Source organism: Arvicanthis niloticus, chromosome 23 (assembly GCF_011762505.2).
Source record: "Arvicanthis niloticus isolate mArvNil1 chromosome 23, mArvNil1.pat.X, whole genome shotgun sequence".
NCBI classification, from domain to species: domain Eukaryota; kingdom Metazoa; phylum Chordata; class Mammalia; order Rodentia; family Muridae; genus Arvicanthis; species Arvicanthis niloticus.
In genome coordinates this window covers 37,246,982-37,273,106 of record NC_133430.1, presented here as the reverse complement: position 1 = coordinate 37,273,106, position 26,125 = coordinate 37,246,982, and the positions used below count along the sequence as shown (strand labels likewise).

Sequence of the window (26,125 nt, the reverse complement as noted above, 5' to 3'; positions counted from 1 at the left end):
TCAGGACTCGAAGCTTTGATTTTGCAAAGGTGCATACCCACATATGTGTGTAAAACATTCAGCCACAAATGATCTCTAGTTGTGACTGTGTGAGATTCTTCGTTACATTTTCCTGTATACTCTAAACTTGATAAGTAAATGGACCCAAGGAAACCTGAAGTCACAAAAAAAACTGATGTAAGTTTTGCTTCCTGTGCCATCCTCAATACTTCACAAATTAGATGTGAACATAGTGTACTGACTGACGTCAGGAACCCTAGATCTTGTCTGGGCAAGAGTCCTGCCTGATAACCCAAAGCTAAGCGATCCTTGACAAGCTACCTCACTGAACCCAGCCTTAGTTTCTTTTTACATAAAGTGGGAGTCATTTGAATATCAATCACAGTTGTTGTGTAAATGAATTATCTAGCTATTTCTAAATACTGCAATAAGGGGTAGAGAAACAACTCAGGTTTAGATCATTTGTTGTTTTTGCAAAGGACTAGGGTTCAGTGCCCAGCAGCCACATGGTGGTTCATAACTGTAACTCAAATTCCAGGGGCTTCAGTGTTCTCTTCTGGCCCCTGTGGTAACTACATGCACATGGTACACTTACATACATTACATTCAGGCACGCACACACACACACACACACACACACACACACACACACACACACAAAAATATTAAAAACAAAACACACACAAATACTTCTGTAAGAATCCTGTCCTTTCTGTCATAGCTTCTGCTGCTACTAGGGTCAACTCCACTTCAGGCAGGGTCACTGTGTCCCTGTCCTAGCCAGCCTGCTGGCAGCTTTTCCTGCTAAGCAGGCTTACAGGACATCAGCCATGGAACCAGGAAACCCTGTGAAACAATAGTCCCACACATATAGCCTGGGAGAGCCAATGCAAAGCCCCTGTTTCCCTGTGGCTGCCCACAGATGAATTAAGATGAAAGGCCAGCCCTGAGGGTCAGGCTTGAAAACAGGACAGAATAAAAGAATAAACATTCCCAGGCAGAGCCTTGCAAAGGTCCACTGTTTTGTAGATTTTCTTCATAGACCAAGAGAGAACAGACTTGGGTGACAGGAAATGCATGGGGTTGGGCATAGGAAGGGGAACACTGATGGGTTTATGCCAGGTGGCCCAGGCACAGAGGTCCAAGACTACTGGGCCTCCTAACATGATTCAGGCCCCTTTAAACTTAGGTCTGTCCATTTGTCCTGTACTCAAGCCCCTGACTCCTCCCTATGCAGGGGACCCTGGGATAGGAAGTATCCCACACAAGTGGTCTCCCCTGCAGTCTCCCCTGCAGCAGCTTGACATGACTATGTAGATGTCCTTATAAGCCATCCTCTGTGTGTGTGTATGTGTGTAGTTTGAGTGCATGTATGCATGTATGTGTGTGTATACACATGTGTATGTTCATGTAGTTTGTATGATTGCATGTGTATACATGTGTGTGTACATATGTGTATGTGCTTGTAGTTTCTGTATGTGCGTGTGTGTGTGTGTGTGTGTGTGTGTGTGTGTGTGGTGCTGGGGCTCAAATCCAGGACTTTGTACATGCTAGGCAAATGTCCTGCTTCTGAGTTCCTTCCTCAACCCACTCCTCCCCTTCTTCAGGTTGACTTTAAATCCTGTTCTACTTGTCTCTGATCTCCTCTTCCTGGAATCGCCAAAAAATGTTTTCTCAGCTAGGAACCATCGGCTCCAGCTTTCCCAGGTAACTGGGAAGAGCTGGACTTCAAAACTTCAGCAGCAGAAGCAGGATGGAAGGAGTACATGTCTAAGAGAGAAAGAAACATAGGATAAAAGGGGACCAACTCAGAAAAAATGGGGGGGAAGACAGAACAGGGAACAGGGGGGGCCTCAAGCACGGTTCCATTTCTAGTCAGCAGAAAGTGCTCGGGCAGATGGAAAGCAGACCTAGGCTAGCTCAGACCTTGTTCAAGGGATCGTGGCAGGAGAACACAGCTGGTCCATGCAGGATGAATGTGGCCAGCTGGAAGACCTGGCTGGGGACGGTCTTTTTGGAGGTGAGTCTTTTTGGTTGGGATGAAGCTCCGTGTGGTGGGAAGTGCTCAGATGAAAGGTAGAGTATTGACTTTAGAACATTTCAGAGAACTCCCATCTCTAATTACTGCAGGTGCTGTGTCTGAATTTCTATCTAGGTTGGGCTCATTCCATCCCCTACTGAGCCCAACAGGCCCACTCCTTGTGCTATTCCCTCCACTCAGCTTCCTTACCCTTATGCCCTTTCTAATAACTCCGTGCTCAGCTCTGGAATCAGCCCTGGGAAAGCCTACAGCAGGGGCCAGCATCTCCCGTGGATGATGGCCTCTAAAGATGGGACAGTCCAAGTAAACATATTCCCGGTGGCTCAGAGGAGAGTGTGGATGGGAAGCATGGGGAAAAGGCATTTGAAGAGTATGGATTTCACACTCATTGGAGAAAGACTACAGCATCCCTGAGAAAGATCAAAACTCAAGGGATTTGTCAATATGAGGGAATGGGTGGTGGGGACAATGAAGCTGGCTTCTTACATCCAGTCCCTAGGAATATCTCACCTGACGCTCTCAGAGTGTGCTGAGCTCTGTCATAGGGTGGTATCACACAGAATGAGCAGTGGAGACAGGTGAAATCAGAGACCAGGATAAATCTGGCAGTGGTGGTGCACGCCTTTAATCTCAGCACTTGGGAGGCAGATGTCTATAAGTTCAAAACCAGCCTGGTCCACAGAGTGAGTTCCAGTGAAACCCTGCCTCAAGAAAACCGGGGAGGGGGGAGGGGGGGGCAGATCAGGAAAGCCAGATGGAAAGGCTTTGGTTTTGACTTATATTCTGATCTTGTTCCAGGAAGCTAAGACTCTGTAACACAATGGCTCTGGGGATGTTTTGCTCAGGGAAAGCATCTTGCTAGGCTTGGCATCCCATTCTCTTTCCAAGCTTACTCTTCACCCCAGGTACACAAATCATTACTAACCCATGCTCTGAGAAGCCACACAGCCCACCTGTGAAGTCTCTTGGGGCAAGACAGGAAAGACCTTCAGTCTTATCCCTAACAGGAGTGGTGCTGAGGGTCAAAGGAGTCAATGGGGGTGGGGGTGGGGGCGGTGACTATTCTGCATCTGAGTTATTGCCAGACCTGAAATGGCCCTGGGTTTCCCTTGTCATCAAGGTAGAGGAAGGAAAACAGACATGCTTTAAGGCCAGAATGGGCCAAGGGAGGGTAGTTCCTGTGGCTAGTGGCTAACTCAGCTACCAACTTTCTCTTGACAGGCCCTTCTTTCTCTTGACAGGTCCTTGGTATCACACTGAAGGCCCTGATGAGGTAGACTCCTTACCTCTCAAGTGACAATAATAATCTTTTCTCAGCACTTTTCACGTTTTAATTCAGAGAATTCTGAAGCCCATTTTACAGAGGGAAAAATGGGGCAGAAAAAGCTATATAATTAGCCTATGTTCTTACAGATCTAAATGGCTGGGCTAGGAATTAGACCCTCATGAGCCTGGCTCCAGAGTTATCACCCCTGATCAGCACCCTGTACTGCTCCAAAAGCCAGCTACAGGCTCCTCTGAGATACTACAATTTCCAAGGTGCTGTCTCTAGATACTGAGATGGCATCTGGAGTAATAAGACTTATGGAAATGAATGTGTACTTTCTCACTGGGCCATCTACCAAGCTCACCACTAAGTGTTAGACATAACAGGCTCCTAGCCTATTTCTCAGACCAAATTCTGGCAGGAGCCACACATAAATATTCCAAGGTCAAACAGCCTCACGGCTATGGCAGCAGCTACCCTTCAGGGCTTCAAGTCATGAGCCATTTAAAGACCCTTTGCCAGGGCACACATTACCCAGTATCTTCCCAAGTGCCAATCCACCCTGGTATGGAAACCTGACACAGCTCAGCCTTGCTTTGGAAATGCCAGCCAAGAGCAGTGGCCTGTGTACAGGATGTCCAGAGGGGCCATCTGTCCAGTGCAGCAACAGCCAGGGTGTCAGAAACAACTATCCCACCCCTGACTTTGGAAGGACTCAGGCTAAAAACTGAAAAGGACTCCCATCCCAGATGGGAAGGATGAAGATGCTGGCACCAGGGAATGCAGTCTGTCCTGGCCTAGAGATTCAGTGGGCTTGGGAAGCAATGGGTGACTGGCAGGTGAGGGCACAGGCTAGGCATTCTGTGCCCTGACTGGAATGCTCTTCTAGGAGCTCCATGTGGCCATCTCTCTGCTGTCACTCAGGTCTCAACTCGGCTCTCACCCCTCTGGGACCCACCTGATCTCCAATCAAAGGTGGATGTTTTGTTACTCAAACCATTCCATGTTATTTTCTTTGTAGTGTCTTCTAATAGTTTATGGCCTTTCTCCTATTGCAATGAGAACTCTAAGGGGTGAGGCTTAGTTTTCTTCACTGATGCCTGGCAATAGTATCTAATGATGAATGCATAGATGAATGAATGGGTGGGTGGGTAGATGGGTGAGCGGACAGATAGATGGGCCCAAACAGGCCCAAGACCTTACACACAATGGGAAAAAAGAGCTAGTTGACTCAGTCTTTCTCCTCTCCTTTCTTTGGGAAAGATTGCCTTTTAAGAAGTTTTAATTCTAAAATTTAAAATATCTTTCTTGTTTTATTTCAATTACTAAAATAACACATGCTTACAGCTAAAATTTAAATATTCTAGGAAGGAATGACTTAGCAAGCAAAAGCCTCCCCCACCCCTCACTCCCACCCCCCATTCTTAGAGAAAGTCACTATTAATGGTATGTTCTTACAGACCCTCTGCTTAACTGCTGTAGAAGAAGCTTACTCTGGCACCACAGAAAGGAAGCGCATTCTTAAGGAGACTTAGGTCACAGAGGCAGTGTCTCTTCCTCTTAGCTATCTGCCCGCAGGTGCACAGGAAGTCACTGGGACACGCACTCTCTTACTTTCTGTTTTCACTTACATGGGGACTGTCTTTTCCAAGTTCTACAGCCTGTGTGCTCATCCTTATAATAGCTATATAATGTCCCATAAAGTGGAAAACTATAATTTACTTGACTAAGATATTCAACAAAGGTAATCATTGTTTTCCATTTCCCCTGTTACAGAGAACGGCACAGAAATATCTTCCCTGCCTGTAACAAAAGAAATGTAGCCATTTTCTTCTTTGAGATTATTTTATAATAAAAGATACGTCTATTCCTTCCCCTCTCTTCCCTCCCCTCCCCCTCTCTTTCCCTCCCTTCCTTTCTTCCTTCTTCCACCATTTTTGTTTGCTTGAAGGCTGGCCTCAAACTACTGATCCTCCTGCCTCTCAATTAAAGACATGCATCTCCACATTCAGGTAGCTTCCTTGTTTTCTTTCCTTCCTTCCTCCCTTCTTTCCTTCCTTCCTTCCTCCCTTCTTTCCTTCCTTCCCTTCCTTCCCTTCCTTCCTTCCTTCCTTCCTGCCTTCCTGCCTTCCTGCCTTCCTGCCTTCCTGCCTTCCTGCCTTCTCTCTCCTTCCCCATCCCTAACTGGGGAAGCCCAGGCTTACCTCTATCTAGCTATCTCTCTATCTCTGCCCTCCAAGTGGGGAGGTTACAGGCACCTGCTCATGTGCTCCTATGCCCAGCATGAACAATCTCTTCAGGAATAACTTCAGCACTGGAACTACTGAGTCAAAGGTGTGGCAGCCTTCAAACTAACGGTGTAGACTGCGGTGAGAGCCTGTGCCTTGTCATGGCTAGGTCTCACATCTAGGTCACTACATCCTCACAGTGGCCTCCATGAACCTCTTCCTCCTCCTCCCAGGCCCCTTCAAATCCAGGCCCACTTACCCCACTCCGGCTGCAAATCAAGAACACATCCTGAAATGACCTGTTAGTAGCACATGACTTTGCAAAACAAGCATAGGTGGACTGGTAAATAGAGTCTGACCCTCAGCTAGGAGAGTCAAGATCTATCTAGCTGAGAAATAACCCAGTTACCTGGTTCCCACTCTCTGCATACACCAGTATAGAATCAACTCTGGGCTGCAAGCCCATGAGCTTCTTAGAGGCTATCCAGTCAGGATGGCCTCAGTGCCAGCCTTAGTGCTAACTATCTACCCTGGCTTTTTGGAGCTTCCTTCTTTCTGATCCCCAATCATCCCACCATTGTATTGTCTGCTCTGCACTGACATAATGGTCGTTGGGCCTCAGGGGTTAGGGAAAGCATCCAATTGCCATTCTTTAAAGTATCATCAAGGAAAAGCCAGAGGCAGAGACTGGGATAGAGGCCAGATAAGAACAGGCATGCTCTGAAGTCAAGGCCTTTCACCCTGTGTAGCTTGTTTGGACCCCCCCCCCCCCAGGACCAGTACAATAAGTGTTCATAGCATGGGGGCAGAATTCAGATTCTAGGTAAGCCATAGCCCCCACTGCTTGGATGGAAAGCATTCAGGAGCGTCTTGAGGAGACAGAACACAAAGACACCCTCTCCCACATGTCTAGTTTTATCCTGACCAGCCAATCTGGGTCTGGCTGAGTTTTAGAAGTCATAACATGGCTCCAACAGTAGCATAGCCTGAAAGTGCTCGGCACTCCCCTCCCATTCCAGAACTGTAGCCTGTGACAAGCCCTTGGACAGGATGTAAGCTGAGAACTTGAACCCCTAGACCTGTACCCATGCTGATGAGGTGCCAAATGGGAAGGCAGACTGGGCCAGTGTTTCCCCTCCGTGTCTGGGGCAGACTCACTTATCACAGTCTTGACTGCGTGGCTGGGAACAGACATCAGGATCACTGTGCTGCTGTGTCCCAGTTTAACCTTGTCGTAGTATCAGACTGGACCTTGACGCCATTCTCAGCAATGTAGACAAGCATTCACCCCAGTGCTCAGTTAATTCTTGGCTGGCTGAAGGACGGCTTTCATGTGTCTCTGGGAATAAAAGAGGAGGCCATCATTAGATTAATCCACCCCCGGTTCCGGGCAACCAGGCCAACCAAAAGGCAGATCTAAGGCCAAGTACTTAGCAACAGGCCACCAAGGTTCCTTTCCTAGAACCTGACATCTCTCTGCCACTCTGTCTGCTCAGGGCAGTTGATTCAGACATCAGAGGCTGGGAAGGTTCCCAGGCGATCATCTTGCAGGGTTAGTTAAGACTTGGGGCCCTTTTGTACCACGCATGAATGCACACTTTGAAATCTAGAAGAAAATAAAAATTTTAGGCTCCAGCTCCATTCCTAGCTTTAAAGTATACTCTGCCATGCAGTGGAGACATCTATTCGCAGGGGTAGTTGAGAACCTCATGGAGGCCAGCCAGTACAGGATCTTAGCATTTGGAACAGTGGTTCTTGATCTTTCTAATTCTGTGACCCTTTAATAATTCATCCCTCATGTTGTGTTGACCTCCGACCGTAAAATCATTCCATTGCTACTTCAAACTGTTTGCTGCTGTTAGGAATCGTAATGTTTTCTGATGGTCTTTTGGGGGTTGCGACCCACAGGTTGAGAACAGCTGATTTAGAGAATTAAGTATAGTGCACAGGGAAATACAGGAAAGCGAAAAGAACCTGAGCTTCCCAGAACCTCCCAGAACCTGAGCAAGTTGAGCCTGGTGGCGAACCTCTTTAATCTCAGCACTCAGGAGATTTAGGCAGAAGAAATTCCCCAAGTCAGATATCAGTCAGGGCAACATATTGAGTCCATGTCCAAGAAACAAACAAAATAACAATAACAAAAACAACAACAACAAAACCCAAATCTTACTTGTAACTCACTACTGTAATACTCAACCATGTTAATACTATTGGTGAGGTCCTTTAAGAATAAGGTTAGCAACTGGCTTGAAGCAGATATAAATCTTACATCATAAGGCCTTTTGCCACATACATTCTCTCAATAATATCCCTAAGACATTTTTGTTTTCTTTTTACAATACCGGGGATTGAACCCAGGACTTGGCATACACTAGACAAGGGTGTGACCACTGAGTTATATCTGTAGATCTTTAAAAATTGTGTATCTCCAGTAAGATATACACAACTGTCCTGCCTCACAGTAGACAGAACTACAGCCCAGGCTATCAAGACTAGTAAGACTTGATGCTTTATTTCAGGAATAATGAGATTACATTGAAGGTGCCAGAGCTCCTGTCAGACTCCCCTTGACACAGTGCCTTCTGTGCAGGTCCCAAGACAGGACTTTGCCCAGCACATAGGGGCAGGCTGAGAGGTGGCATTGTCACTCCCACACATGGGTAGAACACAGAGGTGCCAGCCTGTACTGATACTCCAGTATCATCTTCCTCCCTCCCAGAGGCTCTGAGTGGAAGCAGACCCTCTCCCATTGTTACCTAAAGGAGAACTGACAAGACAAAGTTTGAGTAGGGGCCATAACATGTATGCTGCCAAGATTGCTTCAGAGGCTCACCTGTCCCCATGTGCGCTCCTTCCCTGGTGCCCCAGGACACTGCACAGAGAAAACTGAAGGTACGTGCTATGCCTGTGGAGGCTGCCGAGCTCAGGCTTGCCCATCCCTCCCAATTCCTCCACAAACAGGAACCTCAGCCCTAGCTCACCTGTTCATCTTCCTCCCCTCCCCTAGCCTGCCTAATGGGGGCTGGGATCAAAGGTCACCCTGGCACCTACCTATCGCCTTGACGAAAGAGTCTTAATGAAGCATGCTCCATATCCTTCACCATTTGCACCACCACGACATATGGCCTGGAAAGTTCAATCCCACCCATAGGCACTTCCTTTTTCCTGGGGCCTAGGCAAGCCACAGCAACAGCACAAGTCAGAACAGAAACAGAAACCAAAAACCACATCCTGCTTGTTCGGCCTGGTGCTGCAGCAGTTTGATGGCCATCTGCTATGGGCTAGGCAATGATACCACTGTGGGGTGGTCAGAACAGCTCTCTGGGAACCAGCCTCTGGTTGGATACTTCCTGCTTCTTGGTCTGCTGGCTTTTTCTCAGGGGCGAATGAGAAGCAAGGGTTACAGGGGTCCCACCTTTGTCCTGCAAGTGCACAAGCTATCCCTAGGTCTCTCTTACATTCTAGCCTTCAAGAGCAGGATCCACGCTGGGCAGTGGTGGCACACACCTGTAATCCCAGAAGTAGGGGAGTCAGAGGCAGGCAGATCACTGTGAGCTAGAGGCTAGCACAGTCAACAACGTGAGTTCCAGGACAGCCAAGATTATACATACACAGAGAAACCCTGTCTTGAAAAACAACCAACCAACCAACCGACTACCACCACCACCACCAATAACAACAACAACAATAACAACAACAACAACAACAAAGAGCAGGATTCAGGGGACAGAAACCACGAGGCTCTTTGGTGGTTCATACAGCCTGAGTCAGAAGCCTGTGCAGCATATGAGTGTATCAGGAGCCCTCACAGCAGCTAACATGCAGGCAGAGATGGGCCTAATCAAGCTTGACAATTCTCATGATTCTCTTAGGACCCCTGTGGAGCAGGGAGGGCTGAGACACCATCTATTCTGGGGAGGTAGTGGTGGCGACAGATATTAAGGCTTAGGACATTAAGAGATTTGGTCAAATCTATGCATTGGATGAAACCCCAGGCCTTGGGCACCTCACTCCTTTGAAGCCCTGGAGATGGAAGGCTCAGGGATTACGACTCAGATTCAATCCCTGTCTCCTCCAGCCTTCCTCTGTGGCATACCTACTCTGACTCTCTGCTGCTTTGAGAGGCCACTACAGCCTCTGGGTCATCCCAGCATTTTCATTTCCATGAGACTTTAACCCTATTTACATAAAACGTATCATCCCATCTGTAAATAACCTCACATGTGTGTACTGCACACAGGATGAGTTCCTGGAGACTGCAGGTTTTCTATTGGACAGCTGAACAAGTAGCCTAGAGAAGGATCCAGCTAAATTCTTGGCTGATGGAGTCATCTAGCTTGTTATTAACCAAAGTGAGCAATGCCTGGAGTTTGTCTCTTACATCTGGGGTACATGCGTGGAAAAGGAGTTCTTGCTTGGAAGCATCATCAAGGGGTCTCCAAGTCTGTCTCTGCGGATGAGAGGAACAAAGGGGATGGTCCTCCCCATTCTTCCATCCCCAAGCATCAGCACAGACCCAGAGGGGGTGGCATGGGTCTGGGTGATACAGCAGACCTGTCTGAAAGCACACAGGGGGAAGTGAGGTTGGGAATAGAGTGTCCCAGACAGGCATCCCTGGGGACACTGCAGGCTCCTACATAGCAGAGGTCCAGGTAGGTTCAGGTCAGAGAACAACAAAACCCATTTTGTTATTTCTACAATGTGCATGGGCAGCTAGTTCTCCTGAGGAGGATTCATTTCCCAAAGAGGTTTACCCAGCAGCTGCTGGCAGGAATGTCCCTGCATCATTTTCTCTCCTCTGTAACTATTTAGGGTAAGCTGGGCTTGCAGGATTCAGTCTGCTTCTCGACTGGAATCCAAATCCTCTCACCTACTCCATCTCCATAGCCTGGGACCTAAGAAGGGAGCCAGAGAGGGTATGCAACAACACCCTCTCATCTGCAGGCCTCTATTCCCGGAAACCCCCAAATCTCTCAGGAAATAGTAAAGATCAAATATTCAAATTGGGCTTGGTATTAGCTTGCAATCCCAGCACTCAGGAGGTGGAGGCAGGAGGATCAGGAGTTCAAGGCTGGCTTCAGTTACTTATCAAGTTCTACATGAGACCTCGCCTAACATAAACAACAACAACACATCAACCCCAAGCCTACTGACAAAAAATGTGATGATTCATCAAAACAAACGAACAAAACACACTCTCACAATCAAATACTTAGTACTTCCCTAACCATCTGTGGGGGATTTCCTACACACACACACACACACACACACACACACACACACGGGGTGGGGGGAGAGAAAAAAGAGAGGGGGGGGCAATTGGTTTCTCAGCTGATACCAGTTGCTTATCCTAACAGTTTTAAAATCTGACATTCTACCCCAAGACAATGCCAGTTTCTTCCAGAAATGTGAGGGCTCTCTCCCATATGACTGCCCTACCTCAGACACCAACAACAAGCAGGTTTTCACCCGCACTCCTGACCACTGACTACAAACCATTATTTCCAGAACCTTTGTTTCCACCTCATGGATGCCTCATAGAACTCACAGAAACACATACCTTGAGGAGGGCGGCTGGATGAAGAGAACACTGGAGCAAGGTAGAGATGGCCGGGTGTGCACAGCCAGTGCCCTCTCAGCAACTGGGAGCACAACACGTATTGACAAGACTGTCAAGAGGTTTTATACTCTGAGAGGTTAATGCCGGTGACTAGAAGGTCCACCCCTTTAATCCCTTTATCACAAGGTGTTCTGGTGATTGGCCAGGGCCCCACCCTAAGTACTTCATTAGTGAAAACTCAAGTGTAGCCAAAGAGGCCAATTCAACCGTGTTAGCTTGTTCTATAGTGAAACCAGCTTCCGACACCGATGGATTTGGCAGGTTCCCAAGCCACAGAGTGACCACCCAAAGCTACGAACACAATTGGTGTCCACACATTCCCAGGGAAGTGAACAGGGGGCAGAGGCACATGCATGCAGATGGCGGCTGGCCCCTTGCTGCTCTTGGTTTGGCCTTCCACTTGGCCCTTTGCTTGGGCTTGAACTCTGGAGGGCCCTGCCTCCTCCTCTTCTCACCCCTACATTCTCTCTCACTTAGGACTTCTTGTCCTGCCCCTCCCGTCTCTCTTATTGCTCCTCACTTAATTCAGCCTTAGCAAGCCCCTTCCAATCACCTTCTCTTAACAAAACACTGGTTACCCAACCAGGACACCTGGGAGTGTTTTTCCTGACAACCTCCCCAACACAATCTCTTTCCTTTCCTCCCCAGGATGCTCACTGGCACCTGGTACCTCCTGCTTGGTGCCTGAAAAGCTGGACAGCTGCTGAGCTTTCTAATTAGCCTCCTGGCTGCCGTCCCAGAGCTAGGCATGTGTTACAGTAGAGTCTCCTTCCCTCTCTCCCTTATCCACAATCCCCCCAATGTGCTACAGTAAAGTCTCCTTACCTCTCTGCCTTATCCGTAATCTCACCTCCCACCCTCCAATGTAGATCCCATCAGGTCACAGCCAGGCTCTAGAAACCTCATGGCATGACACTAGCAAGCCACCTCCTGTCAGTCATAAGAGACCAGCAACCTTACAGCCCCACAGGAGTGACTAGGAATCCGGGTGGGCTCCCACCCCTCCCCTCCCCCTCTCTTCCCATCACTGTCAATGTCTTAGAGAATACCTCAGTCTTCAGGCGTAACGAGGACTCCTCGGAAAGAAAACTAGAGGTCATTATTGTTTTTAAGAAATATCATTCTGAGTGAGGGAACCCAGACCCAAAAGAACATGCATGACAGGAACCTAGCATAACCGTCCTCTGAGAGGCTCCACCCAACAGCCAATGGAAAGACATGCAGGGACTCACACCCAAATAGTAGATGGAGCTCAGGGAGTCTTGTGGAAGAGTTGAGAGAAAGACTGAGGGACCCAAAGAGGACAGGGACTCCACAAGAAGACCAACAGAGTCAACTAACCTTGGGGACTCCTAAAGACTGAATCACCAACCAAAGAACAAGCATGGGCTGGACCTAGGCCCCCTCCACATATGTAGATGAGCAGCTCGGTCTCATGTGGGTCCCCCAAACAACTGGAGCAAAGGCTGTCCCTGAGCCCATTGCCTACCTGCCTGCCCATGGATCCTACACTCCTGAATGGACAGCCTTGTCTGGCCTCAGTGGGAGAGGATGTGCCTAGTTCACCTAGTCTGGCAGCAACTGGATGTGTGGGGTGGGAGGTGGAGGGATAGGGGGCTAACACCCAGAGGGGGGCTTCCCCTTCTGAAGGGAATGGGGAGAGGACTTACATGAGGGGGTATTGGGAGGAGAGGAAGGGCTGGTATTGGGTTGTAAAGTGAATAAATAAATACATTTAATTAAAATAAAATAAAACCACAGCTAGAGCTGCCCAGCAGTGTGGTTCAATGCTCTGCTTCCATAACTGAGCCACCCCAGAGGCTCTCAAGCAACCACAGCCCAGCCCAGGAAGTCTGAGTTCACTGTAGGCCAGGCACTGTATGAATGTGAATTAAGATAAAGCTCTTACCCCTCCCCCCCACAGACAATTCCCACCGATTGTTTTGAGGTACCCAGTGTGCTATACAACGCTGGCTCAGCCAACCAAAACCCCTGCCTGCCAAACAGAGATGCACTAGCTAGAGATGCCCCTGGCAGGCAGGCACTGGCTGCACTAACAACAGGCTTGTAAGTAAAAACAAAACAGATTGCTTTGATCAATGGTCTAACCTTCTGTCTGCCTGAGGGCAAAAGATGTTTGGTGTTTTTGTTTTTGTTTTTAGACGGGGTATCTCTGTGTAGCCCTGGCTGTCCTGGAACATACTTTGTAGACCAGACTGGCCTCAAACTCAGAGATCCACTTACTTTTGCCTCCTGAGTGCTGGGATCACAGCTACTGAACACTCCTTTTTATCCAGGCTAATAGGATGGGTTTTCTATCACTGTCAACCAGGAAACTCCTAAGACCGGCATGAGTTATCCACATAGCCACCTATACAGCTCCAACAGCAATGGTTCTGATCCTGGCAGACAGAAAGGGAAACATGGAAGGAGGTCAGACCTCAAACTGGTGAGACAAGTTAAGCAGTATGGCTAAAGCAAATCTCCCTCCTGGTCACTGTCTGGACCCTAATTGGTAGAAAGGAAAATTTACCTTGCCTTTGCCGGCAACCTAGCAAATCGTGCCCTTCTCCTGTGAACAACACTCATGTGGGCCAGAGACAAAGCACATGCCACGAACAGGAAGTGTACAAATTCATTTTTTTTCTCAAAATTCCAAAAATATACCGTCTAACTGGATAGCCCCCCCCTAGACACGTGAGATTATTTTAAGTGTTAATAAGTAAAAGTGAATGAAATTGAAAACTTACTCTCTAAGGTGAATTAGCAACATTGCAAATACTCAAACATGGCCCTTGTTTGCCATATTGGACAGCAGATATAGAATATTTCTGTTGTCACAGGAAATGTCATTGGCTAGTACTATTCTAGCTTTGATAACCCTGAGTTACATACCCTTGCTCCCGGGTATCTTGCTGGTACCTGCTCTGAAGGTATCTGTATTCTCTCATCAAATCAGAAACAGGCCAAGGTGTCCAAGGCTAACATTTGAAATGAAGGGAGGGTAACCTTTTATGGACGTTATCATCTGCTGTCTAAAAAGTGACTTCTATGCAAGAGACTAGAAGTCATGGCTATCGATGAATATGGTCAGCCCTTGGTTCTCTAGCTACAGCTCAGACTATCAGTAATGCTTTGGGTGTTGAAAACCACTTATTGATTTCTTCTGGGCCAGACAGCTTCTGATAGGCCAGTTCACCTGACTCCACACCAGTCTATGAGATGCACATAAACCCACCAACTGATTTAGGAAAATGAAGCTCAAAGAGGTTAAGGGACTTGCTTAGGTCCACAGCTAAAAATTTGGAGGGCCGAGGTCTCTACTAGTACCCACCCCACGCCCCACATGGAAGACAGAGATATAAGGGGGGATCTAGGAGGACTTGAATTGCCTATAGCAATGGGTCACTTATAGTTGACAGCAGTTCCTCGTGAGTTACTGGACATTACCTATAAGCCTAGGATAGACCAATCAAGGCTTGAAAGATGCCATACCATAACCGCAGGAAGGTCACAGTACCGTCACAGTGGTAGAGGTCAGAAGACAAGCATGTGACATTTATCCTGGGTATAATGCATATGTATTTAAGGAAGCTTTCTGGACCATGGGCTCCTTATCTCTGCATTCCCATGTTCTAGACAGCACTTGAGGTATGTGTCCTCCAAGAATGAGGAACTTTGGCCACAAGCAGCCTGAAGGGCAGGTATCTTGGAGTGAAGGGTATCCTGAAGCACGATGGATGGTTCATTGGTGGAACTGTGAATTCTGCTGTTTGCTCTCCACCTGACTCCATCTGGCCCATTTCATTTAAGCAATGGCACACAGGAAAGGCTGCCAGACACTTGGCAAGGCAGACTGTAGCCACCTCAGGCACCGTCATCAAGAGCTCAGCAGTCCTGGCCCCTCCCTCAGCTTCTTGCTGGACAGCTCCATCTACTGAGCAAGCACCCAGCCTTGCAACACGCTCAAATTATGGCTCCAAACAGCAGTTAGGCAAGAGTAATTAAAGGCAATGTTATCTCAGTCAGTCGCTCATTAGCCATATAATTAGACTGCTGAAAATAATTAACATTCCTTTTGACAAAGGAAACAGAGGACCCATTACATTCATTAAGGGAGCCTCAAGCCAGCCTAAGAAGTTGAGGACTCCTAGTCCTGCCAGTGGCACAGCAACATTGGGTGACTCAGACCTGGTGGCAAATCCTGCCCAGGGTGAGCTGATGCATGTGACACCGTATGCCTCCATGTATCTGTTACAGATAATAATAACACACATGCACACAGGGGGAAAACAGCCCCTGGGGGGAGGGGCAGAGCCGTGTCGGGGCTGGAGGCCAGGGGCAGGCATGTACCTCCTCAGGGCCTGAGAATGACAGAAAAGACGTTTTCTAAGGACAATTAACCTAGACAGCACTGGAAAACAAGAAGGAATCACAAGGCCTTCCCGAAGACAAAAGTCAGATGACAATAAGTTGAGGAGAATGCCACCCCTCCAAAGAAAACAATCACATAGCAATAATGACAGGTGACATTCAGGTAGCACATGTGATGGATTTGCCATGTATCATCTCACTTAGTGTTTACAAATATCCTCTGCGTCAGAGACTGTCATTGCCTCCCCTATAGAAATGAGACCCGAAGCGGTTGTGGGGAACCGTCTCCAGATCATGATACCAGGACTAGGCTGTAACACAAGTAGTGTGGCTGCAGATTCTCTGCACCACTGGAGGGGCACTTTCTGGGGTCCATACTTAGAGAAGTGACCAGAAAATGTTACAATGAGAGGCAAGGAGCACACAGTGTTCTGGCAAAACTGCACCAGCAAAGACAGCAGAATGAAATGACCTAAACCGTGATAAGTAGGAGTCTGTCCTCTCCCCTACAGTGCGGCTCATTGGAATTGAACTCCCGTCATTAGGCTTGGTAGCAAGGGCCTTTACCTGCTGACCCATTTCATTGGCCCCAAAAGCTACTTTTTAAAATGCCTAGTAACATGATACAAGCACTTAATAAGATTTTGTTGAACAAAGCAAAAAGCAGTAGGTCCTGTCTCTTATACCAGCCCAGGCCTTAGCGGGGCAGCCCTTAGCTAGTTGTTCCTCAAACAGGGGCTCTAGCCTCTTGGGGTCTCTGCTCAGGATTTCCACCCCCAACATCTGGAATGGCTCTGTCTCTCATCTTTGTTTACCGTTCTCCCCACTCCCGTCCTTCAGTGCTCTCTCTCAAAGATTTCAATCTCTTTCAATCTCTCTCTCTCTCTCTCTCTCTCTCTCTCTCTCTCTCTCTCTCTCTCTCTGTTTTTTTTTTTTTTTTTTTTTTTTTGAGACAGGGTTCTCTGTATAGTCCTGGCTGTCCTGGAACTCACTCTGTAGACCAGGCTGGCCTTGAACTCAGAAATCCGTCTGCCTCTGCCTCCCAAGTGCTGGGATTAAAGGCGTGCGCCACCACCGCCCGGCAGATTTCAATCTCATAGAAAAAAAAAAATTACTCTCTCTGAAAAGAGTTCACTACAATCCTTCTGACCCCCAAACTCTTACAGGCACCCATTTCTCCAAGGTTCCAGTGCTGGTTGAACAGTCCTGTGAGGGTACAACATTGACAATTCACAGGCTTCTTACCTTTTAGGAGGCACAAGTCTTGTCTTGGTAGGCCAAAGAGGGAGCCCCACACCTCCTTTAATAACCCCACTGTGTGCAATAAAGCTGAGTAATGTCTGTAGTCACACTCTTATATGTCATCTGCGTGAATGACATGTCAGCTTCTGCTGATGGGAGAAGGATGAGGAAACATGTGGAGAAGCCGTGACTCAGCGGGTCCAAGCTCAGGGCAGCCTGACTCTTCCACATGGCCATGTCTTCAAAATGGCCCACCTGGCCCTAGAGAGATTCGAACTCCTACCCTGTAAGCTAATCAGAAGTACCTGTAAACACACAGTGGCTGGTTGGGGATCTGAGTAGAACAGACAGGAAAGTAAACCAGGAAGAAGGAAGAGATAGCCCCTGTAGGCACACAAACTCCACCCTGGGACTTTTATCATCTGCCAAAGTGGCCCCCATGAGCGCATTCTCTCCCTTCTTTGCCTTGGTCCTCTGCCATTTTTTCCTTTCTCTTCCCAGGATCATGTGATCTGTATTCTAAGGCCAGAAGACATGGTTAAGCTTTTGGCACTATACCTACATGTCATTAATGTATTCTGACACCTGGTTGCTCCATAAGTCCCTAAATGTGAGTCAAGCAAGCTACTGGTTAAAACCAGAACCTTTGAGGTTTCAACAACTTGTTAGTCTCACTCACACTGAGGCTTCCGGGCCAGTTTCTCCCTTTTGAGATCTCACCTGGGCTTTCTAGAGAAGAAACTCCGTTTTCAAGACCCTCTACCGTCCCTTCCACTGAATTCTAAAAATAACACCTCCCCACCCCCCGCCACACACACACACACACACACATACACACACACACACACACTCCACATATCCCCTCCTCAGCTTCACTGCCTAGCTCTGTGTGGCCACTTTAAGTAATACACAGCCAGGCAGCAGAGTCTTTAAAGAGGCTCACTGAGGGCAACAGGGGATAGAGCGAGCTACCCATTACACAGATTCATTTACTTAGTAATACAGAAATTCTTACACGCATCTTGCATGTGCAGACCACTGGATGCTGAAGAGGCTGAGTGGGGAAGCTGAGGCACAACAGGGAGCTAACTGTGTTTAAAACATAAAATCATGGGAGGGCTATGGGTACAATATCAAAGCCCCCCCAAAACAACAACCTATTCCCTATTACAGTGCAGTTTCACTGTAAAAGCAGGATCTTTTAAGTCCATCTTATTATCCACGCCTTCACTGACAAGCTCATTAAACAATCACTCAGTACCTACTTGCTCTGTCAGGTGTGTACATGCAAAGACCACGGCATCTGAGGCCCTGGCCCAGGCCAAGCATCTTGACACTTTATCAAGCACACTCCTACATGCATAGGACACCAGAGAAAAATAGTTAAAGAATGGGATTGGGGTGGGTTCAGTGGCAGAAAATTGTCCAGCATGTTTGAAGCCCAGTTTTTATCCTCAGCATAAGAGGTCAAGGAAAGGACCTGATATTCATTCTGAAGGCTTACAAACTCTTAATCCAGCCCAACAGTAAATTAGGTATTGCATTCATTCTAAATCCTGATGAGGAATGAACAACCAACACAATTAGCTAAGACGATTAGGAAACCCGACCCATGTTAATGCAGAGCCATCATGGGAGACGATGGGCAGGACTCCTGGAAGGAAGAAGCCACCCCTGGCTATGGTGGTGTCATTCCCTGAGAGAAGAGGATCCAGGAAGAGGTGCAAGTGTAGGGACCCACAGGAGCTTTGTTTCAGATGCTCCATGTGTTTGAGGTGCCGATAGGATGGCCAGCTCAAGGCTGGACATGGCCTGGGGTCCTTTACTGTACCTCTGATCCCGGGGTCTTTGCATGTACACACAGGATGGAACAAATAGGTAACCCGGTGACCGTTTAACGAACAAGTCAGGATGGAGCACAGCAGTGGAGGAGCATGCTGGGGCAGAGGGCGACGTCTGAGGCCGGCAGAGGATGGGCCCTGTGAAGGAGCCAGAAGAAGACAAAGGAAAACAGGAGCTTTCCCCACACTGGGACCCTGTGAGATGGGAGGGAAGAGAATGCCAGAGGCCAGGACCTACTGGAGAGGAAAGCTGTGCAGGGGATGCAAAAACTTTACAGCATAAGGAACTGCTGAGTGTTTAGAAAGGTGTGGCTGCAAAAAGTGGACACTGGGCTGGCCCAGGGACGCACTGAGGACTTGAGACGTCAGCTCATGAAGGAGAAGGAAAGGCTGCTGAAGCAGATATAGGAAAGGTCTCCTCCCACCCATTCTTCCTTCTCTCTCCTCCCCACCCTCATCCTGCCCCACCCCTTTCTCTCTCTCTCTCTCTCTCTCTCTCTCTCTCTCTCTCTCTCTCTCTGAATATAAGAGAAGTCTAAGAGAGTTTGAGGGTTAAAAAGAAACCAAGTGAGGGGGAGGGGTCCTAGACTGACCTGAGTGAGCGCCAATCCCAGAGTAGGTTGGACACATGTGCCTTTAGTAGTAGTGGTAGAGATGAAACCCAGGGCTTCTCGCACACTAAGCAAGTACTTAGCCCTATATCCTCAACACATGTGCACTACTTGAATCTTCTTGACTGAGAAGACATGCAGACATAGAGAATTAAGCATAACCTATGCAAGGTTATACAAACACTGTGATACTGTAAGCTAGACCTAGAGCCCAAGCAGCCTAAGTAGTACCTGGTCCTTGGTTCTTCCTCACCAGGAGAGAGAGTTGGAAGGTAGCTATCAACACCATGGCAGGTACTACAGGTTCTCAGAGGTTCCCACTTGCCAAACACTGCCAATTCCTACCTGATGTTAGAGGGTTCTACAGAAAAGATGCTCTAAATTATAACTATGATTAAATATGTAACGGTTGTTCAAAACAGAGTTTCTCTATGTAGCTCTGGCTAACCTGGAACTTGCTCTGCCTCTGCCTCCCGAGTGCTGGTATTAAAGTCATGCAACCACCACTGCCGGGCTTTGATTCTGTTTTGAGGTGCTGGGAATTGAGGGTCTTATTATGCCAGACAAGCACATGACCATTACATGACACAATATGAGATAGATCCCAGTCCCTCTTGCATGGTTTTTGTGTTGTTGCTGTTTTATTTTGGTTTGCTTGAGACACTGTCTCACTATGTATCACAGGCTGGCCTCCAATAGAAATCCTCTTGCCACAGCCTATTAAATGCTGGGATCACAGGTGTATGTGTCACCACACCCAGCATTAGTGTGGCTTTGCTGGATGCGGCACTGGCCAGGAATTCCATAAACATGTCAATTAACATGTCAATAGATTCTTTTGAATGCTACCCGGAAATGTTTGTCATAATGGAGAGTGACATCAGTGCTCAGTAGTGCCTTTCCTGGTACAGTGAGTCACCCACAACACACACCTGAATCTCTTTTCTGTCATCTCATTTTTGGCAGCTACTATGCAAAGGACCCAGTTTCTGACTTCCAGGGGGTTATGACAAGCCAGTTACACACCAAATATATGATACTGCATGATAACTAAGTTATACCTTTATTTCTCTTTTAGATTAGAGTTGGCCATTTATACTGACATTTAAAAAATTAACATAGAGGAAGCATGTATGGTTGCATCTGCCTGTAATCTCAGCTCTTGGGAGGCAAAGGCTGGAGATTTGAGAGAATTTAAGGTCACCCCCAGGGACAGAACAAGTTCAAGGCTTAGCCTGAGCTAATCAAAACTATATCTCAAAAACAAGACTAAATAAAACCCCCAAAAGCCTAGTGTAGTGCTCATGCCTGTAATCCCAGCTACTCAGGAGACTGAGGCAGGAAAGGTGCAAGTCTGAAACTTTCCCAGGCTACAAAGGGAATTTAAGACAAGTTTGGGCAACTTAGTGAGGTCCTGCTTTAAGATAAAAATACAAAAGGCCTGGGCAGTGGTGATACAGGCCTTAAACCCAGCAGAGGGCAGATCTCTGAGTTCAAGGCCAGCCTGCTCTACAGAGTGAGTTCCAGGACAGCCAGGGCTACATAAAGAAAAACTATCTCAAAACAAAAACCAACCAACCAACCAACCAAACATGCTTAGTATATAACTCAGTGGTAAAGTACTGGGACCAAGCTCCGGTGCTACACACACACACACACACACACACACACACACACACACACACACACGTACACAGACAGAGAGAGAGGGTGGGGAGAAAATAAACACAAAGAAATAGCACCAACAATAACAAACAAGGGTTGGGGGGTGTGAGTCAATAGTTGACCACTGGTTTTGCATGTTCAGCCCCGAATTTGATCTCCAGCACTGAAAAATGGACAGAAATGTATGTTTCTATAGGCAGGTGCCTGTGTCTGAGGTTTTTTTGTTTTATTTTGTTTTAGTTTTGGTTTTTGTTTTTGGTTTTTGGTTTTTGAGACAGGGTTTCTCTGTGTCTGAGTTTTATTCAGAGTAATTAGGAGGCCCTCCCAATATGCTCACTGAAATGGGACATCACTGTAAGTTGAGTCTTTAAAAGCAAAGGACACTGCAATGGCAGGGGGACGAGAAGAATTAGGGTACAATTCTTCCAAGTGATCTGTCCCCCAGAATAAAGACAATGGTCTTTTCCTGACACAGCCCCGACCTCCCAAGTGATCGTTATATAAACGATACGGCCAAACTTCAATTGAGCATCTTTGGGAAATGTTATCTGCTTACTAATCCAAGTTATACTATATCTCAGCATTTTTTTTCCAGCACAATATAACAACAGAAAGATCACAAGTCATCAGGAAAGGGCAGGGAAATGATAAATGGTTCAATGTCTGGAGGCAGAGATTGTGCTTAGAGGAGGCCAAAGAAACAGGTGCCAGGCTGAGTCTGTGGAATATCTTCCTTAATGGATATAAAGATGAGTACACGGCACAGGAGAGGGTGCTTAGGGACAACTATGGAAGACGCCATATCGTGAGGAATCGTGGCAGGACGTAGGGACAGAGAAGACAGCAGCGTGGAGAACTCCCGACAGGTTAAAATGGCAGAGCCAGTAATACTTACAGCTCAGCCTCTTGAGAGGGGCTGATTAATTAATAGTCAGGGGGAGTGGCCTAACCTTCCACAGGCCTGGCCATCATTTCTCAACATAGACAAAGTCAAGAGAGGTTGATAGTTGATTTGTGTGTCTCTTATAGCTGAGGGACACGTAGGGGCCAAGTGGAAAGGACAGGAAAGAACCCACCTTACCTCAGAGCCTTCACCGGTAACCACCCAGAGAGTGTGACTTCTAAAAGTTGGTCAAGTCCAGAATAGACATGGCATGAAATATTTTTCCCAACTAATACTATACATATCTTCCGGATGTCAAGCTTGTATGGAGTCCTGAACGCTCAGGATCCAAAGAGCTAATAGGAAACAAAAAGGTAACTGAGATGTGGTGGCTCCAACTCCTGTACGTGTAGTTCCAGAGGACCCAACACCCCTCTGACCTCCACCAGTCCCACGTCTAGTGCACATACACACACTCAGGCAGGCACAAATATACATACAGTCATTTTAAGCTGAAGAAAATCATAGACTATTCTAAGTTGAAGGGACCTAATCCATGCCTCCATCATAATGATTAAAAAAAGAAAAAGGTTTAGAGAAGCCAGGGCTTTGCGTAAGTCAGCAATAGGCAATTAGTGGCTTTGATGCCAACTTCATGTTCACTGCCCTTGGCATGAATGCGTGCAGTAATAGCAACTTAGTGATGAAATGACAAGAGGAGTTGAAAGAGACCAGCAGACATGATTTGGGCCATATATATACCCTGTGGCTGAGTTCTAATGTAGACAGCCAGCCAGATGAAGGCCCTGAAGCCAGCTCGCCCATGGGAGGCAGTGAGGGCACAAGCAGGTCACCTAGGTAGGTGGGTTAGACGCTGAGCCTCCAATGCCAGAGTAAGGGAGCAAAAGTACATCCAAAAGCAGCATCTGTCAATCATACGAGTGTCGTCTTCATGGCCCCTCCCTCACGGGAAGCGGAAGAGCACTGTGGTATAAAGATACATGCTCTGGAGTCAGACTTCCTCCATTCAAATCCCAACACTGATACAAACCAACTTACAACCTTAGACAAATTGCTATACCCTCCCTTTGTCTCAGTTTATTCATTTGTAAAATACAGATAGCCCAAGCAACTCCCTCGTGGGGATTGAGAGTGCGTGTTGACTGAACTGAAACCAGCACTTATCACTTCAGTCACCGCTTAGTGTTGAAAGGCGGCGGTTTCTAGGAAACCCCAGCAGATACCAACGTCTGCAAAAATACAGATCTCCTATACAAAATGCATATAGCCTAGGCACATCCTCCCCATGTTTTAAATCATCTATGGACTGCTTGTCATACATAATAAATACTATATAAATGGTAGCTGTGTTGTGTTGATTAGAAAATAATAGCAAGAAACCTCTATACATGTTCAGTAAAATACAGTAATTTTTCTGAATTGTTTTGATCAGCAATTGGTTGAATCCATATGTGAATAACCTTTAGATATAGAAGATGACTATGTATGAGCTCGATAAATGTTAATTGTTCTCATTAACCTGTTTAAACTGGCTCTCTCTATCTCACTCTGTGTGTGTGTGTACATATTCTTGTGTATGTGTGCAGAAGCATCTATATAGAGGCCATAGGTTGACATGAAGTCTTCCTTAGTCACACTCCATCTCTTACTGATGGGCACTTTGATTCAGCTAGGCTGCTTGGCCAGCAAGCTCCAGAGATCCACCATCTCTGTCTTTCTAGTGCTGGGATTACAGATGTGTGCTGTGGTGCCTAGCTTTTACACAGGATCTGGGGATCTAAACTCAGATCCTCGTGCTTGCATGGCAAGCATTTTACCAAAGGAGTCACCTCCCCAGCCTCAAACACACAAGCCTTTCCTCGGTCTTCAGTTTCCCGAGTGCTGAGTATGTACAACTACACGTAACTTGACAGTTGTTTTTTAATTATATGTATGCACATGTGACTTGTGTGAGCATGTGTAAATGACTGGTAGCATTCATGGAGGTCAGAGGAGGTCAGAGGCATTGGATTCCTGGAGCTGGAGTTGTGGGGAATTGGGAATAGAAGTCAGGCCCTCCAGAGGATCTGTCTGATCTTTTGTTGTTGTTCCTGTTCTTGTTTTTTTTTTTTTTTTTTGTTTTGTGTTTTTTGTTTTTTGTTTTTTTTAAAGACAGGGTTTCTCTGTGTAGAGAAAGTTCTAGGCTATCCTAGAACTTACCCTGTAGACCACCTGCCTCTGTCCCACTCCCTTGAGCAGTGGGATTAAAAGCATGAGCCACCATCACCCAGAAGTATGCTCTCTTAACTACTGAGCCATCTCTCCAGCCCTGATACTTATGATTTTAATGAACTACGTATACAAAATCAGAAATAGTAACTATGCCACCAAGATACGAAAGGTATCGTGTTCTCCAGTGTGATACCAGTCAAGGATGGACTTTAAAAAAAAAAGTGTGCAACGATCCTTCCTCAAACTGAGGGCTCAAATGGTCAAGATGGGCAGACACTGAGGAGCGTCTATGTATCGGCTGAGTGCTGCTCCTGGGCTATGTCCCCACCCTACCACCAGAATTTTCTCTGAGGGCTGGGTGGTGAGAAGAGCTGTCACAGGACCACTCAGGAAACTTGATGTCTGTTCCTTGCAGGTGAGAAAACAGCAGGTAGGGATGAGAAGGTGGTGAACCACGGAGCGGCCATCACTGCTGGAAGAACGAGGGAGACTGCTGAGCTGGGAGCAAGCCTGTACTTCAGATTCACTGCTCCAAAGGATATGGGATTGGTTAGTTTTTAGAACTAACATGAGTGGGTGGGAGTAGGACTTGTCCAAAGCACCTACGTGGACAAACTAAAGGGACTTAGTGGACAGAGACTGGAGGTAAATCACTCGCTTTGGGGACCGCAAGGCAGGAGCAGTAATATGGGATGACGGATAATTTTCTCTTTTTTATTGATTTGTTTGTTTTGAGACAAGAGTAGCACTTTATAGCCTAGGCTATCCTGGAGCTCACTCTGTAGCCCTCACTGGCCTTGAACTTGTGGTAAACCTCTTCCTTCAGTCTTCCCACTGCTGGCATCATGAGCATGAGTTACCGTAACCAGTGATAAATTCCACTGTGAATACCTCAGCATCTGGGAAAAGAGTGAACTCTAAGAAACCCTTGAGCATGGCCACAAGAGAAAGAATCAGCATTAAATGCCTATCAGGCCCAGGGAACAGAAGTGCCAGCCACTGGACACCTGTCCTTTGCAGTTCCGTGACAAAGCCATGGATGTATGAAATTCTGAACTCAGGCCATGCTTGTGACTTAAAGTGAGTACAGGACCCTCTACTGCCCATGAACAACCAGAAAACATAGAAAGCCTGACTGTTTGTCCATGGGTAGGGAAAAAAGTAAAGTCACTGAGTGAACATAAAGGCATCCTGGGACACAGAACTGTTCATGAATAGCTATTAAAATGAAATGCTTGTCCTTGTAGTTAAAATGGCCTCTCATGGAGCTAGAGGGTGCTTAAGAGCAGTGGCTGTTCTTGTAAAGATCTAAAAGATCAGGTTTGAATTCCAGGACCCCCCCCCCCCCGGGCAGGTTGTAACCTTCTGTAACCCTAGTTCTAAGGGACCTAATGCCTTCCTCTGGCCTTCATGAGCACTGAATACACATGGTGCATAGACATATATTCAGGTAAAACACTCATATTTTTTAAATAAAAAAAAATAAGCCCCTCATACCCTCTGAGGTACAGTGATCACTATTAGAAATAACTAGTAGAGGGGGCTAGAGAGATGGCTCAGCGGTTAAGAGCACTGACTGCTCTTCCAGAGAACCTGGGCTTAATTTTCAGCACTCACAGGGAAGCTTACAACTGTCTGTAACTCTCAAGACCTGACACCCACATACAAACATACATGCAAGCAAAACACAAATACACATAAAAATAAATAAATTATTTTTAAGGGAATAACTAGCATAGAGAAACAGGGAGCAAAGAGGGAGAAACAAGGTAGGCAGGGACAGAAATGAGTGTTTGGTGGATCTGGGAGGAACTCACTTGCTCCTCAACAGTGAACATAATAAAATAAAAAACCAGAGGATGAATAAGGAAGAAAGAATGGGCAGATCCTTATATAAATGGCCCTACTCAAAGGAGACCCAGATGCTTCAATTCCATGAGCAAAGAGGCCATGACCTTTAGAACCCTGGCTGAGCTCTTGGTTTGGTCTTGTTCCTTCAAGCAGAGGTAGGGCAGCAGGAGAGATGAGTCCTCCCAAGCACTGTGTTACCCAGGAGGTTTCAGGCAAAGTCTTGAAGTCCTGAAAGCCTAGGAAGCAGAAGGGAGAAGGAGGAGGAGGGGG

The 26,125-nt window shown here is 47.0% G+C and overlaps 1 protein-coding gene across 21 annotated transcripts in view; it reads right to left on the bottom strand.

The window, feature by feature from the left end:
- The window catches only part of Tmem229b (transmembrane protein 229B), a 41,904-nt gene that overhangs the window by 8,167 nt on the left and 7,612 nt on the right, over positions 1-26,125 (bottom strand). For 9 of the 21 annotated variants that reach the window (XM_076921876.1, XM_076921886.1, XM_076921887.1 and 6 more), the window contains exon 2: positions 6,695-6,875. The gene's annotated coding sequence lies outside the window, so the exon portion shown is untranslated. Of the gene's footprint in view, positions 1-6,694; positions 6,876-8,587; positions 8,709-11,096; positions 11,252-13,400; positions 13,559-16,775; positions 17,087-26,125 lie in introns of those variants that run through there. The other 12 variants (XM_076921885.1, XM_076921881.1, XM_076921869.1 and 9 more) reach the window with 5 other exon arrangements.